The sequence below is a fragment of the Tamandua tetradactyla genome, chromosome 18, assembly GCF_023851605.1.
Source record: "Tamandua tetradactyla isolate mTamTet1 chromosome 18, mTamTet1.pri, whole genome shotgun sequence".
In the NCBI taxonomy this organism is placed as follows: Eukaryota; Metazoa; Chordata; class Mammalia; order Pilosa; family Myrmecophagidae; genus Tamandua; species Tamandua tetradactyla.
Window position 1 is genome coordinate 70,065,780 of NC_135344.1, and position 16,053 is coordinate 70,081,832.

Here is a 16,053-nt window from a genome sequence, read left to right on the forward strand (position 1 = left end):
CCACTGAGCCACGTTGCACTGCCCCAGAGTATACGTTTTTAAATGACTTACTCCAGGGACTTCTTCAGAATAGGTGTGTATGCACAACACTTCTCCAAATCATGGATTCATTGGGATAGAGCTGGACACCCAGTGACACATTCAGCCTCATTAGGACCAAAACCCACCAAGCTTGCAGGGCTCAATTCCCTACCATGTCAAGTCTCATTATGGAAGCCAGAACCACTTAGGAACCAACTTCCTCATTCTGGGCATGTCCCCAGGAAATAAGACTAGTAACATTAAAATGATCTATATTAAATTGCTATATTAAAAACAACCCATAACAAGTACAGCAAAGAGTCAAAAGTAGTGAGCTAGTTGTTATGACATTTCTTCCTTTATTCCTAATTACTTCAACAGATTATTAAATGCTTAGAAATCCTCACCTTGGTTACTTCCAGTTAGCATCACCAGGAAAGTAAAACAAAGCAAAACAAAACTTTAAGTATTTACAGAAAAGAGAAAACGTGTGGTTAGAACAACTTATCGCTAGCCTAAGGCTAATGTAAAGCAGAATTTTAAAGTTCCTATCATTTCAGCTAACAGAACTAATAAAAAGAGTTCTGACTTGTGATTGTGTGTCCCATGAGGGAGCCATGAATTTCAGACTCTATTCTAGAGAAAGGAGAATTGGGTCTCTTCTTAATAGTCTCTCCATTCCCCTCTTCAGGTATGTGCTACCTAGGGCCCTAGAGGCACATTACCAGTCCCCAAACAGATGGGTTTTCCCTTTATGTGTTCCCCTCTACTTGGGCAGGAAAAACACAGCTGCACTGAGCAATTTTGTGTAAGAGATTTCCTGAATACCTCCGCAGCTTTCCATCTGCTCTTCAGCAGGGAGCTGGAAGCAGCAGGCTTCCTACCCATTAAGAGCTAAGTACTCCTATTTGGATCCTTATTTCTTTTGTGGCACGGAAATGCTTATTAGCCATCATTATGATCTTCAGGAACATTTTGCCTCATCCGTTTGCTAGCTGGCTTTCTGTAGTCTTCTGAGTTAGTTGGGGTAGGCTCACTATTGGAATAACCAACCCTCAATCTTATACCTCAATATGATACGAGTTGGTTTAGTTTCTTAAAAACTAAAACATACCAGTAATGGAATGGACTTTAAAAAGGGAATTTATTACGTTGCAAACTTACATAGTTCAAAGGCCATACAAATGTCCAAAATCAGGCATCCAGAGAAAGATACCTTCACTCAAGAAATGTTGATGGGTCCAGAGCAACTCTGTTAGCTGGGAAGTTACACAGCTGGCATCTACTGGGTTTTTGGTTTCTGGTTTCAAGCAGCTTGCCTGGGGGCATTTTCTTTCTGCATCTCCAAATGTCTGGGTCTGGTGTTGGCCCTGAAGCTACTGGTCTCAAAGTGTCTCTGCCCACTCTCAGTTTTCTCCAAAATGTTTCCCCATTTAAAGGACTCCAGTAAACTAATCAAGACCTACCTTGAATGGGTGGAGTCACAGCTCCATCTAACCAAAAGGTCACCCCCACAACTGAAGGTGTCACGTTTCTATGGGGATAATCTAATTCAAAGGTCACATAAAACTGGGAGTGCCACAACTCTGTGGAGATTATCTAATCAAACTATTTCCACCCTACAATACTGAATCAGTATTCAATGACATGGCTTTAATGTCGTTTAAAGTGTGTGCACACTTTTCAAGCTAGCACACAAGTTTTCACTTCTTGCTCAAGTGCAGGCCAATGTGGAGTGGGGTTTGGGGGGTGGGGAGGCTCGTGCCGGGCCGTTCATCTCTTTCGCTGACCCTTCTGTCTTGTGGTTCCAGCCTCTTCTAGGTCCTAGGAGCCCTCTTCATTTGTTTGGAGGTGGAGGACCACCACAGAGCACAGCAGATTGTGTGGGAGGCTATATGGGCTGGGCCTGGAGGCGATTCCCTTCATCCTGTCCAAGCTCTCTAGGCCAGAGCTCAGTCATATGTGCGCATCCAGCTGCAGCAAGGCTGCAAAAAGGAATCTGGCTGCATGTCGAGCCAGAAAGGAATTGGAGCATAGAGAGAACACAGCAGCCTTCTCTCCTTATATTTTGCTGCCCCCAAATTTTCATCTTCATTATATTAACAATTTTGGGTAAACAGGCTACTTTTAAGGAATTTATCTGGGTAAGAAGTAAGCTGTCCAGTTTTGATCTCTGAAGTATTTAACCTGTGTTTCCAAAGTCTCTACCTCCCCCATCAGTGCCTACCACCATTGAGATTCACTTAGGGCACTTGTTTGTTTGTTTGTTTCCCCACTCAAACCAATTCACAACCCGGCTCAAAGTATCAGGTATCTGCATCAAGAATAGAACACACATGGCTCTTGGAGTCAGGTAGGGAAGGCACCAGAATAGAGTGGGATGGCTGTAAGAAAGAGTGACTTGCCCAGGCTCTCATAGAAGTGGGAACACAGGTCATGTCCCAAGGAGGGAGCTGCTGTGCAGCCCCTACCATGCATAGATGAGTGTCCACTTACTAAAAAGATACAGAAATCCTGATTTTTAAATAAAATTTCCTTATTTCTAAATGTTGGCAAGCTATTCAAGACACCTCTGAGAGCCAGTCTCAGCTGGGAAACTGTCATTCTGCAGCCACCGCCTTAGCATTTCTGCCCTCCTGAGTGAAAGCAGGGATTGCACCCCTGCCCTACACACAGAGGAAAGGTGGAAGAGCCTGCTGCCTATAGACCTTGCCCTGGGCATGGGTCTCCACTAATGTAGTTAAGACCCAGAACCCTACATGCTGAACTCCCCTGTAACTTCTTTGAGAATGTTACAAATGCCTGATGTATTTGCAAAAATCCAAGTTCCTTTTTCATGGACAAAAAAAAAAAGGAATGACTGAAACGAGCTTTGATAAATCAATCGTCAGCAGGAAACTGGTTAGTATAGATAAAAATATAGGTATAGGTATAGATATAGATATGACTAGATAGATTTTGTAGATATTTCCACATATATGTTCACATATACATCTTATCCGTAGAAGTTGTCTATAGGGATTTCATCAAAGCAATCCCAATATAAGGTGGCATACTTTTAGACAGATTTGGTAAAAGGGCATAATTTCATAGTGTTTTGTATTTGGTTTTTAAATCTTTGTTTAAGAGGTGGTGAAGAGTGAGAGGCGAGTGGGATGGAGAAACAAAGGGACAGGCTCAGCAGGACAGTGAAAACATCACCTAAGGGATCCCCTTAGTGGACCATGAACAGGATCAATAGGAGGAGAAGTGAAAACGGGAGCTATGGGCATATGCTCTCAGGATCACACACCGTGAGCATAGGTAGGTGGGCAGGGGACTGAGTTCTCACTTCCCTAAACAGTGGAGTTCAACCCCAATCATCGTCCTTAGGGGTGAAGAAGTCAGGAATCCCTTCCTGAGCAGGAGGTTACACAGGATGAGATGCCAGGACCACCTGGATGGAATTTGCAGGGAGAAAAGGTCAAGTTATTTCAAATGCAAAGCCCCAATTAAAAGGACCCAGAAAAACAGTCAAAAAAATAAATAAACTCTTAATAGGAAGGATATGAATTAAGAGAGGGAAAGCAACAGATGTGAATTAATAGGAACTTGAGATGAAGGGAAAACAAATGCTGGAAAGGCTTAAGAGGAAAAGAAAACGCGTTTGTGTGTAGTATATGTGTGCATGTGTGTGTGTGTGTGCACAGGGGGATTGTTCATGCTATTTAACAGACTTCACTGGAGGTCTGACCTTTGTGCATTTTCCAGTCATATCTCCTCTTGCTCAGACACCACATCTGTTATCCTTACATATTGTTTAGAGATCAGGTTTCCAATCTAAGAATACTGTAAGCATTCAGTAACAGAGGCAGTATTATTTGAATGACTTTGCTTAAAATTCTTCTTTTTTCCCCTCACTTTCTTTTAAATATCATTTATCATAAGCAGAAGTTTTACCCATTTTTTACCTACTGGGAAGCGGTTTCATTCTGTAAATATTCTTCCCTGCCGTGTATCGTGATTTTGGTCTGCATTCAAAGATAGACCAGTAAAATCGTTCACTGTATAAGTAGGCTCTTTCCTGGGTAAGTCTTTAGAGATGGTAAACTGGCATTTTCAATTTCCAACCTTATTATTTTTAGCTATGTTTCATTTTTTTGAAACCATACTTTGATATTTAGCATGGACCTGGCACATGGTGGCATGAACCACCAAGAATTAAAATATAAGTCAAAGTTGTGGTTTATTTCATTAATTTAAATTTTAACAAACCAAGTTTTAAGTTCTGTACATAAAGGTCTAAATATCTTGAATCTCTTTATCTTTGTGGGGACTTTGGAAATTACTTAATTTTATTAGATAATGAACTTTCTGATTTTTATAAAAGAACCTAATAATGGCAGACGTATTTATGCTAAAACCCAATGCCAGTAAAAAAGGAAACACAGAAATTCCGTGAACCTGATGTGTTCAGTCTGAGTTCCAGTGACCTTCTTTTATTTCCAGAAACTTCTACAGTCTTCATTTTTTGAAGGCACTGCAATGAGTCAAAATATTAAAGACAAACTAAACTCTAAGGCAAATCTTAAATTCCTTTAGTAATAGACCAAATTTGATTAAGGCAAATGAACTCTTTTGAAAGAAATAGACAAATGTAAAGTGCCAAAATTGAGTTGAAATCAAGGATTCACTTCTCTTGACCCATTAACTTCATTGACAAGAACAAATGCAGCTTATGCCAGGGGTGGGTCTCCACTTAGGGTTCTAAATGTCCTACTTGGACAAAAACAAACAAAAAAATTTGGGCATGGATTCTCTTTAGATACCTGTGGTCCCCAATCCAATTTAGATTCCTGTTTCAATGTCATTTAGAATTAAAAAGAAATCAGGAATTGCATATTCCAAAAAAACAAGCTACTACAAATAGCAACAAAGCAACAATAAATCCATACCAAAGGAGGGTCAGCAATCTCCTAGCCTTGATAGTGGTGGCGTGGGGATGGTGGTGGCAGTGGCTCCTAGAGGCAGCAGCCCTGGCATGATGCCTGGCTGGATCAGGAGATTGGCTGGTGGCCTGCAATGGGACAAGAATCCTCTGACTTTAGAGTCAGCAAAACAACAAGTTACAGAAGGTAAGAAAGAAGAAGAATGTTTTGGAACCCAAATGGAGTTTGGGATGGCTGAGCTTGGAGCCATTTGGAAGTTCTTACATGAACAACTTCATCATCATCCAGATAACATAGGGATTTTGCAGAAACCTGGAAAAACAATTCAGTGACCTGAAGCAATGAAACGCAGTGATGAGCATTGACGTTTATGCTCCATTCAGCAAGTGGAGGTAGCAGCAGAAGGTTCTCCCGCTTGCTGCAAGTATGTTAACCAATCAGGATATTCCTGTGTACATCTTTTCTAATATAACCCCAGTCTTGGGCAGTTGATGGTGGCTCAGTGGCAGAATTCTCACCTGCCAGAGACCTGGGTTCAATTCCTGGTTCCTGCCTGTGGTACTTAGGTTCAGGTGTCAACTTGGCCAGGTGAAGGTGCCTAGTTCTGTTACTGTGGACATGAGACAATAGCATGTGAACCTCGTCTGTCACTGATTACATCTGCAGTTGGCCAGGTTTGATTTAATTGGCTGGTGCTTAAATGAGAGAGCTCAACAAAGCACAGCCCACCAGCTCAGCATACCTCATCTCAGCACTTGCAGCTCAGCCCAGGCCTTTGAAGATACAGAAAGGAATCACCCTGGGGAAAGTCGTTGGAACCCAGAGGCCTGGAGAGAAGGCCAGCCGAGATTGCCCTGTGCCTTCCCACGTAAGAAAGAACCTCAGTTGAAAGTTAGCTGCCTTTCCTCTGAAGAACTATACATTAACTAAATAAATCCCCTTTTTTTAAAAAAAAATTTTATTAATATTTTTTAAATATAACAACTAACAAACAAAAACATTCTTAACATATGATCATTCCATTCTACATATATAATCAGTAATTCACAACATCATCACATATTTGCATATTCACCATTATGATCATTTCTTAGAACATTTACATCAACTCAGAAAAACAAAAAGATAACAGGGGAAAAAATCATACATCCCATACTCCTTACTTCTCCCTTTCACTGATCATTAGCATTTCAATCTGCTATGTTTGTTTTAACATTTGTTTCCCCTATTATTTATTTTTATTCCATATGTTTTACTCGTCTGATGATAAAGTAGATAAAAGAAGCAAACACAAGATTTTCACAATCACACAGTCACTTTGTGAAAGCTATATCATTATACAATCATCTTCAAGAAATATGACTACTGGAACACAGCTCTACATTTTCAGGCAGTTCTCTCCATTCTCTCCATTACATCTTGACTAAAAAAGTGATATCTATTTAATGCATAAGAATAACCTCCAGGATAACCTCTCGACTCTGTTTGGAATCACTCAGCCATTGACACTTTATTTTGTCTCATTTCACTCTTCCCCTTTTGGTCGAGGTTTTCTCAATCCCTTAATGCTGAGTCTCAGCTCATTCTAAGATTTCTGTCCCATGTTGCCAGGAAGATCCACACCCGTGGGAGCCATGTCCCACATAGAAAGGAGAGGGTGGTGAGTTTGTTTGTTATGTTGGCTGGAGAGAGGGGCCACATCTGAGCAACAAAAGAGATTCTCGGGGGCGACTCGTAGGCCTAATTTTAAGTAGACTTGACCTATCCTTTGTGGGGCTAAGTTTCATATGAACAAACCTCAAGATTGGGGGCTTAGTCTATTGCTTTGGTTGTCCCCACTGCTTGTGAGAATATCAAGAATTCTCCACTTGGGGAAGTTGAATTTTCCCCCTTTCTCACCATTCCCCCAAGGGGACATTGCAAGTACTTTTTTACTCACTGTTCAAATCACTCTGGGATTTATTGGGGCATCACTCTGGACAAACTTACAAAATCTTATGCCCTACTCAAGGTTCCATGTACTTATGGTGTTCAATTAAGCTGTCCACCCAAGTTATATTAGGAACTGCACTAGTTGAAATATAAATTTTATACCAAATAAACATTTTTTGCTTTAGTCTCACACATAAGTTAAAATTTTAAAATATTAGTTACCATCTATTTTCAACACCGTGCAGTAAAGACTTTTTTTTGTTCTTCCTCATGCAAAAACATTCTTAAATTTGTACATTTATTCACTATCATTATACACTCTAGGCATTCCTAGATTATACCATCTCAGTCTTTATCATCTATCTTTCTTTCTGATTTCATTTGTGACTGCAGCCCTCCTCCCTCTATCATTCTCACATTCAATGTTCTAACATAATCGTATTGCAGTTAGATAGTATTCCGCTATCCATTTATGAGTTTTTACAATCAGTCCTGCTGCACAGTCTGTATCCCTTCAGCTCCAATTACCCAAAATCTTACCCTATTTCTATCTCCTGATGTTCTCTGTTACCAATAAAATTCTCCAAGTTTATTCACTAATGTCAGTTCATATCAGTGAGACCACAAAGTATTTGTCCTTTTGTTTCTGGATAATCTCACTCAGCATAATGTCCTTAAGGTCCATCCATGCTGATACATACTTCATAACTTTATTCTGTCTTACAGCTGTATAATATTCCATCATGTGTGTATACCACAGTTTGTTTAGCCACTTGTCTGTTGATGGACATTTTGGCTGTTTCCATCTCTTTGCAATTGTAAATAATGCTGCTATAAACACTGGTGTGCAAGTGTCCATTTGTTTCCTTGCCCTCATGTCCTCTGAGTAGATACCTAGCAATGATATCACTGGGTCATATGGCAATTCTATATTTAGCTTCCTGAGGAACCACCAAACGGCCTTCCACAGTGGTTGCACCATTTGACATTCCTATCAACAGTAGATAAGTGTGCCTCTTTCTCCACATCCTCTCCAGCACTTGTCATTTTCTGTTTTATTGATAATGGCCATTCTGGTGGGCATGAGACGATATCTCATTGTGGTTTTGATTTGCATTCCCTAATAGCCAGGGAAGTTGAGCGTCTTTTCATGTGCCTTTTGGCCATTTGTATTTTGTCTTCTGAGAAGTATCTATTCAAGTCTTTTGCCCAGTTTGTAATTGGGTTGTCTGACTTTTTGTTGTTGAGTTGAACAATCTCTTTATATATATTCTGGATACTAGACCTTTATCTGATGTATCATTTCCAAATATTGTCTCCCATTGTGTAGGCTGTCTTTTTACCTTCTTGATGAAGTTCTTTGATGCACGAAAGTTTTTAATTTTGAGGAGTTCCCATTTATTTATTTATTTCTTCAATGCTCGTGCTTTGGGTGTAAGGTCTAGGAAACCACCTCCTCCTATTATAAGATTTATAAGATATTTCCTGCATTTTCTTCTAACAGTTTTATGGTCTTAGATCTAATGTTTAGGTCTTTGACTCATTTTGAGTTAATTTTTATATAGGGTGTGAGATATGGGTCCTCTTTCATTCTTTTGCATATGGATATCCCGTTCTCTCGGCACTATTTATTGAAAAGACTGTTCTGTCCCAGGTGAGTTGGCTTGACTGCCTTATCAAAGATCAACTGTCCACAGATGTGAGGGTCTATATCTGAAAACTCTATTCTATTCCATTGGTCAGTATGTCTATCTTTATGCCAGTACCAGACCTCCGACTTCATTTTTCTTTCTCAGGATACTTTTAGCTATTTGGGACACCTTACCCTTCCAGACAAATTTGGTTATTGGTTTTTCTACTTCTGAAAAGTAAGTTTTTTGGATTTTAATTGGTATTGCATTGAATCTATAAATTAATTTAGGTAAAATTGACATTGTAACTATATTAAGTCTTCCAATCCATGAACACGGTGTGCCCTTACATCTATTTAGGTCTTCTGTGATTTCTTTTAACAAATTCTTATAGTTTTCTTTGTATAGGTCTTTTGTCTCTTTAGTTAAATTTATTCTTAAATATTTTATTCTTTTGGTTGCAATTGTAAATGGAATTTTTTTCTTGATTTCCCCCTCAGATTGTTCATTATTAGTGTATAGAAACACTACAAATTTTTGAGTGTTAATCTTGTAACCAGCCACTTTGTTGTACACATTTATTAGCTCTAGTAGTTTTACTGTGGATTTTTCAGGGGTTTTGACATACAGTATCATATCATCTGCAAACAGTGAGTTTTACTTCTTCCTTTTCAATTTCGATGCCTTGTATTTCTTTTTCTTGTCTAATTGCTCTGGCTAGAACTTCCAACACAATGTTGACTAATAATGGTGATAGTGGACATCCTTGTCTTGTTCCTGATCTTAGGGGGAAAGTTTTCAGTTTTTCCCCATTGAGGATGATGTTAGCTGTGGGTTTTTCATATATTACCCTTAATATTTTGAGGAAGTTCCCTTCTATTCTTATCCTTTGAAGTGTTTTCAACAGGAAAGGATGTTGAACTTTGTCAAATGCCTTTTCTGCATCAATTGAGATGATTGTGTGGTTTTTCTGCGTTGATTTGTTGATATGGTGTATCACATTAATTGATTTTCTTATGTTGAACCACTCTTGCATACCTGGGATGAATTCTTCTTGGTCATGATGTATAATTCTTTTAATGTGCTGCTGGAATTAATTTGCTAGAATTTTGTTGAGGATTTTTGCATCTATATTCATCAGAGAGATTGTTCTGTAGTTTTCTTTTTTTGTAATATCTTTGTCTGGCTTTGGAATGAAGGTAATGTTGGCTTCTTAGAGTGAGTTAAGTAGCTTTCCCTCCTCTTCAATTTTTTTGAAGAGTTTGAGCAGGATTGGTACTAATTCTTTCTGGAATGTTTGGTAGAATTCACATGAGAAGCCATCTGGTCCTGGACTTTTCTTTTGGGGGAGCTTCTTAATGACTGATTCAATTTCTTTACTTGTGATTGGTTTGTTGAGGTCATCTATTCCTTCTCAAATCAATGTTGGTTGTTGTTCATGCCTTTCTAGGAAGTTGTCCATTTCATCTACATTGTTGAGTTTTTTAGCATAAAGTTGGTCATAGTAGCCTCTCATTACTTCCTTTATTTCTGTGGGGTCAGTGGTTATGTCTTCTCTTCCATTTCTGATTTTATTTATTTGCATCCTCTCTCTTCTTCTTTTTGTCAACCTTGCTAAGGGTCCATCAATCTTATTGATTTTCTCATAAAACCAACTTCTGGGTTTGTTGATTTTCTAAATTGTTTTCATGTTCTCAATTTCATTTATTTTTGCTCTAATCTTCATTATTTCTTTCCTTTTCCTTGCTTTGGGGTTAGTTTGCTGTTCTTTCTCTAGTTCTTCCAAGTGGACAGTTAATTCCTCGATTTTTGCCCTTTGTTCTTTTTTGATATAGACATTTAGGGCAATAAATTTCCCTCTTAGCACTACCTTTGCTGCATCCCATAAATTTTGATATGTTGTGTTTTAATTTTACCTCGAGATATTTACTGATTTCTCTTGTAATTTCTTCCTTGACCCACTTGTTGTTTAAGAGTGTGTTGTTGAGCCTCCACATATTTGTGAATTTTCTGGCACTCTGCCTATTAGTGATTTCCAACTTCATTCCTTTAAGATCTGAGAAAGTGTTTTATATAATTTCAATCTTTTTAAATTTATTGAGACTTGTTTTCTGACCCAGCATATGGTCTATCCTTGAGAATGATCTATGAGCACTTGAGAAAAAGGTGTATCTAAGTTGTTGGGGGGTTCTATAAATGTCTGTTAAGTCCAGCTCATTTATTGTATTATTCAAATTCTCTGTTTCTTTATTGATCCTCTGTCTAGATGTTCTGTCCATTGATGAGAGTGGGGAATTGAAGTCTCCAACTATTATGGTAGATGTGTCTATTTCTCTTTTCAGTGTTTTCAGTGTTTGCATCATGTATTTTGGAGCATTCTGGCTCTGTGCATAAATATTTATGATTGTTGAATTGTTCCTTTTATTAATATATAGTGCCCTTCTTTGTCTCTTTTAACTGTTTTACATTTGAAGTCTAATTTGTTGGATATTAGTATAGCTACTCCTGCTCTTTTCTGATTGTTATTTGCATGAAATATCTTTTCTCAATCTTTCACTTTCAACCAATGTTTATCCTTGGGTCTAAGATGTGTTTCCTGTAGACAGCATATAGATGGGTCCTGTTTTACAATCCATTCTGCCAGTCTATGTCTTTTGATTAGGGAGTTTAATCCATTAACATTTAGTGTTATTACTGTACGGGTAGTACTTTCTTCTACCATTTTGCCTTTTAGATTTTATATGTCATATCTAATTTTTTTTTCTTTTTACCTTTAACTGATAGTCTTCATTTCTACACTCTTCTCAACAACTCTCTCTCCTGTCTTTTTGTATCTGCCTCTAGTGCTCCCTTTAGTATTTCTTGCAGAGCCAGTCTCTTGGTCACAAATTCTCTCAGTGATTTTTTGTCTGAAAGTGTTTTAATTTCTCCCTCATTTTTGAAGGACAATTTTGCTGGATATAGAATTCTTGGTTGGAAGTTTTTCTTTTTTAGTAATTTAAATATATCGTCCACTATCTTCTCGCCTCCATGGTTTCTTCTGAGAAATCTATGCGTAGTGTTATTGGGTTTCCCTTGTATGTGATGGATTGCTTTTCTCTTGCTGCTTTCAAGATTTTCTCTTTCTCTTTGATATCTGACATTCTGATTAGTAAATATCTTGGAGAACATCTATTTTGATCTATTCTCTTGGAGGTACGTTGCACTTCTTGGATCCTTAATTTTAAGTCTTTCATAAGAGTTGGGAAATTTTCAGTGATAACTTCCTCCATTAGTTTTTCTCCTCCTTTTCCCTTCTCTTCTCCTTCTGGGACACATGTATATTCATGGGCTTCATGTTGTCATTCAATTCCCTGAGTCCCTACTCATATTTTTCCATTCTTTTCCCTATATTTTCTTTTGTTTGTTGGATTTCAGATGTTCCATCCTCCAATTCACTAATCTTATCTTCTGCCTCTTGAAATCTACCATTGTAGGTTTACATTGTTCTTTTCATTTCTTCTACTCTACCTTTCATTCGCATAAGTTCTGTGATTTGTTTTTTCAGACTTTCAATTTCTTCTCTTGGTTCATTCTTTGCCTTCTTTATATCCTCCCTCAATTCATTGATTTGATTTTTGATGAGGTTTTCCATGTCTGTTTGAACATTCCGAATTAATTGTTTCAACTCCTGTATCTCATTTGAATTATTGGTTTGCTCCTTTGACTGGGCCATATCCTCAATTTTCCTAGTGAGATTCTTTATTTTTTTGCTGGCATCTAGGCATTTAGTTACCTTAATTAGTTTATTCTGGAGATTGTTTTCACTTCTTTTACCTAGGATTTTCTTGATAGATGACTTTGTTGTCTATCTGTTCTTGAAATTCAGTTCAGCTTATTCTAGACCACTAGCTAAGGTTTTGTTTAACAGAGCAGAATTTTTCCGTTCTTGTCTTCTTGTTTCTTGCCCTGTCTGTATGGTGCCTTCCCCCCCTACCCCCGACCCTTAGGAGGGTCTACTTAGGTATTATAGACCCCAGTCAGATTTTCCCAGACCAAACTGGCCTCCCATCAGGAGGAAAGAGTCACCTGCATCAGTTTTCCCTGAGGGTGAGACCCAGGAGGTTGAAAGACTTTCTTGTGAAGCCTCTGGCCTCTGTGTTTTTCCTGTCTTGCCCAGTGTGTGGTGCTTTTCTGCCTCTGGGTCCCACCAGCACAAGGTGATGTGGTACCTTTAACTTAGGCAGACTCTCCCTGCCGGGGGCATGGTAGAGATAGAGGAGCAGTTGCAGGCTGGCTTTAATCACTTCAATTTTCGAAGGGTCTGAATTCCTTGAGGGAGGGATTCCACCTGAGCTGGGCCCCACCCCTCTCCTGGGGAAGGCATAGACTCCAGACAAACTCTCAAACAAGCTTGTTTCTGCCTATGCCTGGGGCAATTGCAACCTGAGAAGCCCTGCCACTATATCCAAAGGTAGTCAAGCCATAGAAACACAGCCATAAAAAAGAAAGAGAAAAATCCTTCTCAGAGCGGGACCCCCATTCCTCAGATTTGCCAAGCAAGAGCATAAGTTAGCATGTTGCGTTGTGTGCCTTCAGATTCTATGTGCCTCCTCCTTTCCTTCAAGGCCCAGACCCTTTCAAGTATTAGCTGGTATCTGATCAAAAAACCTCTCTGTTTCTTTTTTTTTTTTTTCTTTTTCCGTTAGCCCTGCCCCCTCAGCACCAGTGCAAAAACCAGCAACCTTTGCTTTGACTTGGGGTTCAGCTGAGCTGGGAGCCTGTTTTTAGTAGTCAGAATTTGTGAATTAATTCCACGATTGGAGCTTGGTTGGGCTCAGCCCCTTCTGCTGGTAAAGTCTCTTTCCTTTCCCCTCTGGGAAGCAGCCTGTGGGGGAGGGGCACTGGCTGCCTCAGCTTGGGGAACTCACGGTTCTGGGGGGGCTCGCAGCCAGTCCACCTGGTCCAGACTGGGGTATGCTGTGTGTCCAGTCACTGACATGGCCCCAGCAGTTGTTCTGTACTGTTTCTGGCGATTTAGTAGCTGTTCTGGAAGACGAACTAAATCCTACACCTCGCTTAGCCACCATCTTGGCACTGTCCCCTCATAAATCCCCTTTTATTGAAAACTAATCTGTCTCTGGTGTGTTGCATTCTAGCAGCTAGCAAACTAGAACACTGCCCATGCAAAAGAGAAAAAAAAGAGTAATATAACCCCTAGCTCCATCCGTGCCCTCCACAGTATCACACTTGAAGCTTCCTGCTGCAACCATGATAACTGCCTTCCATATTCCCAAACAGGAAAATGGTGATAGGGTCTACTGGAGCTCAGATCATCTCTCCTCATGATTAACAGGTTTCTCATGCTATTGAAGAAAACTCTGAGCCATGGCCTAAAGCTTGGGGTGATTTTTTAGTTGATGGCAGTTCACTTCTTCATGACCCAAATGTTTCTAAACCTTAGGAAATATTGTTTTCAAAGCAGTGCCAACAGGGAGACCATGGCGAAGTTTGTGCACACTTGCGTGCAAGGTGGAGCTCACTACCTTGTGCAGTCAGCTTTCAAAGCCTCTGACTTTGCTCTTCCCAAGGCTGTTCCTGAGCAGAGAGCTCCTGATCCCGAGTTTCCAACTGTGAAATACCCAAATCCCGAAGAGGGTAAAGGAGTCTTAATTTTGTCTCTTGGTTTGGTCAACAAAACTAAAGCTAAAATTGTTTTTGGTGAATGGTTCAGATGTTGATAGACTTGTTGTAGCAAAAAAGCAAAGCAGCAGTGAATGGAGAGTGTTTTCAGGCTGGTGACTCTTTACCTCTGGAAAGAAAAGAACCAATATCCGATGTCCTTGCAGACACATACATGTCATCCAGCAGTGTCTCCTCCAAAATCTTACAGGCTGTTGACTTATAGGAGGGTTTTCATTTTGAGAAATCATGAACTGGCATGGCTACCATATGGACCCATGGAACAGAATCCAAAATAAAGTGCTAGTGGAGCTGTGTGCCCCACCTGGAAATACTGAGCCTGAGCAGGCGAAGAACGAACGGAATGATCTAATCAGAGCTGTTGAAGACCATTTTTTTTCCAGCCACAAAAAAATATAACCTGCAGTCAAAGGCAGAATAAAATATTCCAGCCTTACACTTACCTACAATCAAGCTGATCTTGATTTGTTAAGCAATATTTTTGAGAGCCAAGTGATTCAAGGTATCACTACAGGTACTTAAATATATTAAAAGACTCAAATTCTTCATTGTTTGCATTCGGTATTTAAGGTGACTAGAGAAAAGATGGACAAATCTAACAAATCAACATTACTATTAAAAAGTTGAACCTGGGCAATACCTAAATTTAAAAAAATTAAAGCTTTTAAAAATAACTAATTTGTGGTGATGTGACAGTGGCTCAGTGGCAGAATTTTCACCTGTTGTGCTGGAGACCTGGGTTCAATTCCCGCTGCCTGCCCATGCCAAGAAAAAAAAAAACCTACAACAACAAAAACTAATTTTCAAAAAGAACATTGTACTGAATATTTAATGTGCATGAATCATAAATAAATGTCTTCTATGTAATTCTTTTTTATGTGTAATTGCAATAGCCAGAAGGTTGATACAAATACTAAATTCTGGCCTATCATTTAGGTATAGGGGTATATATATATATTTCTATCAATTGTTTATAAAGTAAAGTAAATGAACAGAAACAAACAAAAAAAAGGCCAAAGGAAGAAACTAAGAGACAAGAAGAAACTGGCAAGACACTAGTTGTAAACAAGTGAGTTAACCTGGTTTCCCTGTGCTGTATTTCCTGTGGGAATGTGGCTTATGCTCTCCTCTGCACTAAGTCTTACCTCCAGCTCACATATGGAAACCCAAACACAGGTATGAATGAGACAGGAGTCTCACCCACCTATTATAGAATAGCAGGACTAGAAAATATACAGTAGTGAAATTCCACTTTATAGACAATTCCTCCTATAGGAGAATTCTCCCTAAAAACAGACACTGGAAAAGAAAATGTAGAAGAACTTGCCAAGATTGAGCAGACCTGAGATTTTATCATTTTACTTCACTGAGGTATTCAATTCAGGAATGTTTGAACCGTGTTTGGGGTTGGTTTCTGGCTTATGTTTAACCTCTGGGTTTGTTAAGCGAAGAATGTCTGCTAATCACAGTTAGCCCAATAAAATCTGACAGCGAAAAAGAGTCCGCACTGTTTTAGAGCTACGAAGTCCTAGAATGAAGATGTGGAATGAATTCAAGCAATCGTCACAAAGACTATTTTCATTATTATTGCTAATATGAATATTCAATAACACGAAATGACTTTGCAGGATCCTGTTAGCTTAACTCAGCAAAATTTTGATATGTTTGTTGTGTCAACTTTAAATTCTTGAGGTTGTTTGAAAATATTTGCACTCTTCAAAATTTAGAAGTATTCATTGAACAGTACTTCTTGGTGTCACAGGCATCTCCAAAGCCCTTACAAAGGGACCTTGAGCACCAATTTCATGCTTCTAGCTGGGCAGCTTGGCCACTTCTCTATCTCCACTAAGATACAAGTT

General features: G+C 39.1%; 1 pseudogene; it reads left to right on the forward strand.

Moving 5' to 3' along the window:
* The first annotated feature begins 5,002 nt into the window (after positions 1–5,002).
* LOC143662452 (phosphopentomutase pseudogene) lies at positions 5,003–14,480 on the forward strand (annotated as a pseudogene).
* Positions 14,481–16,053: the final 1,573 nt, after the last annotated feature.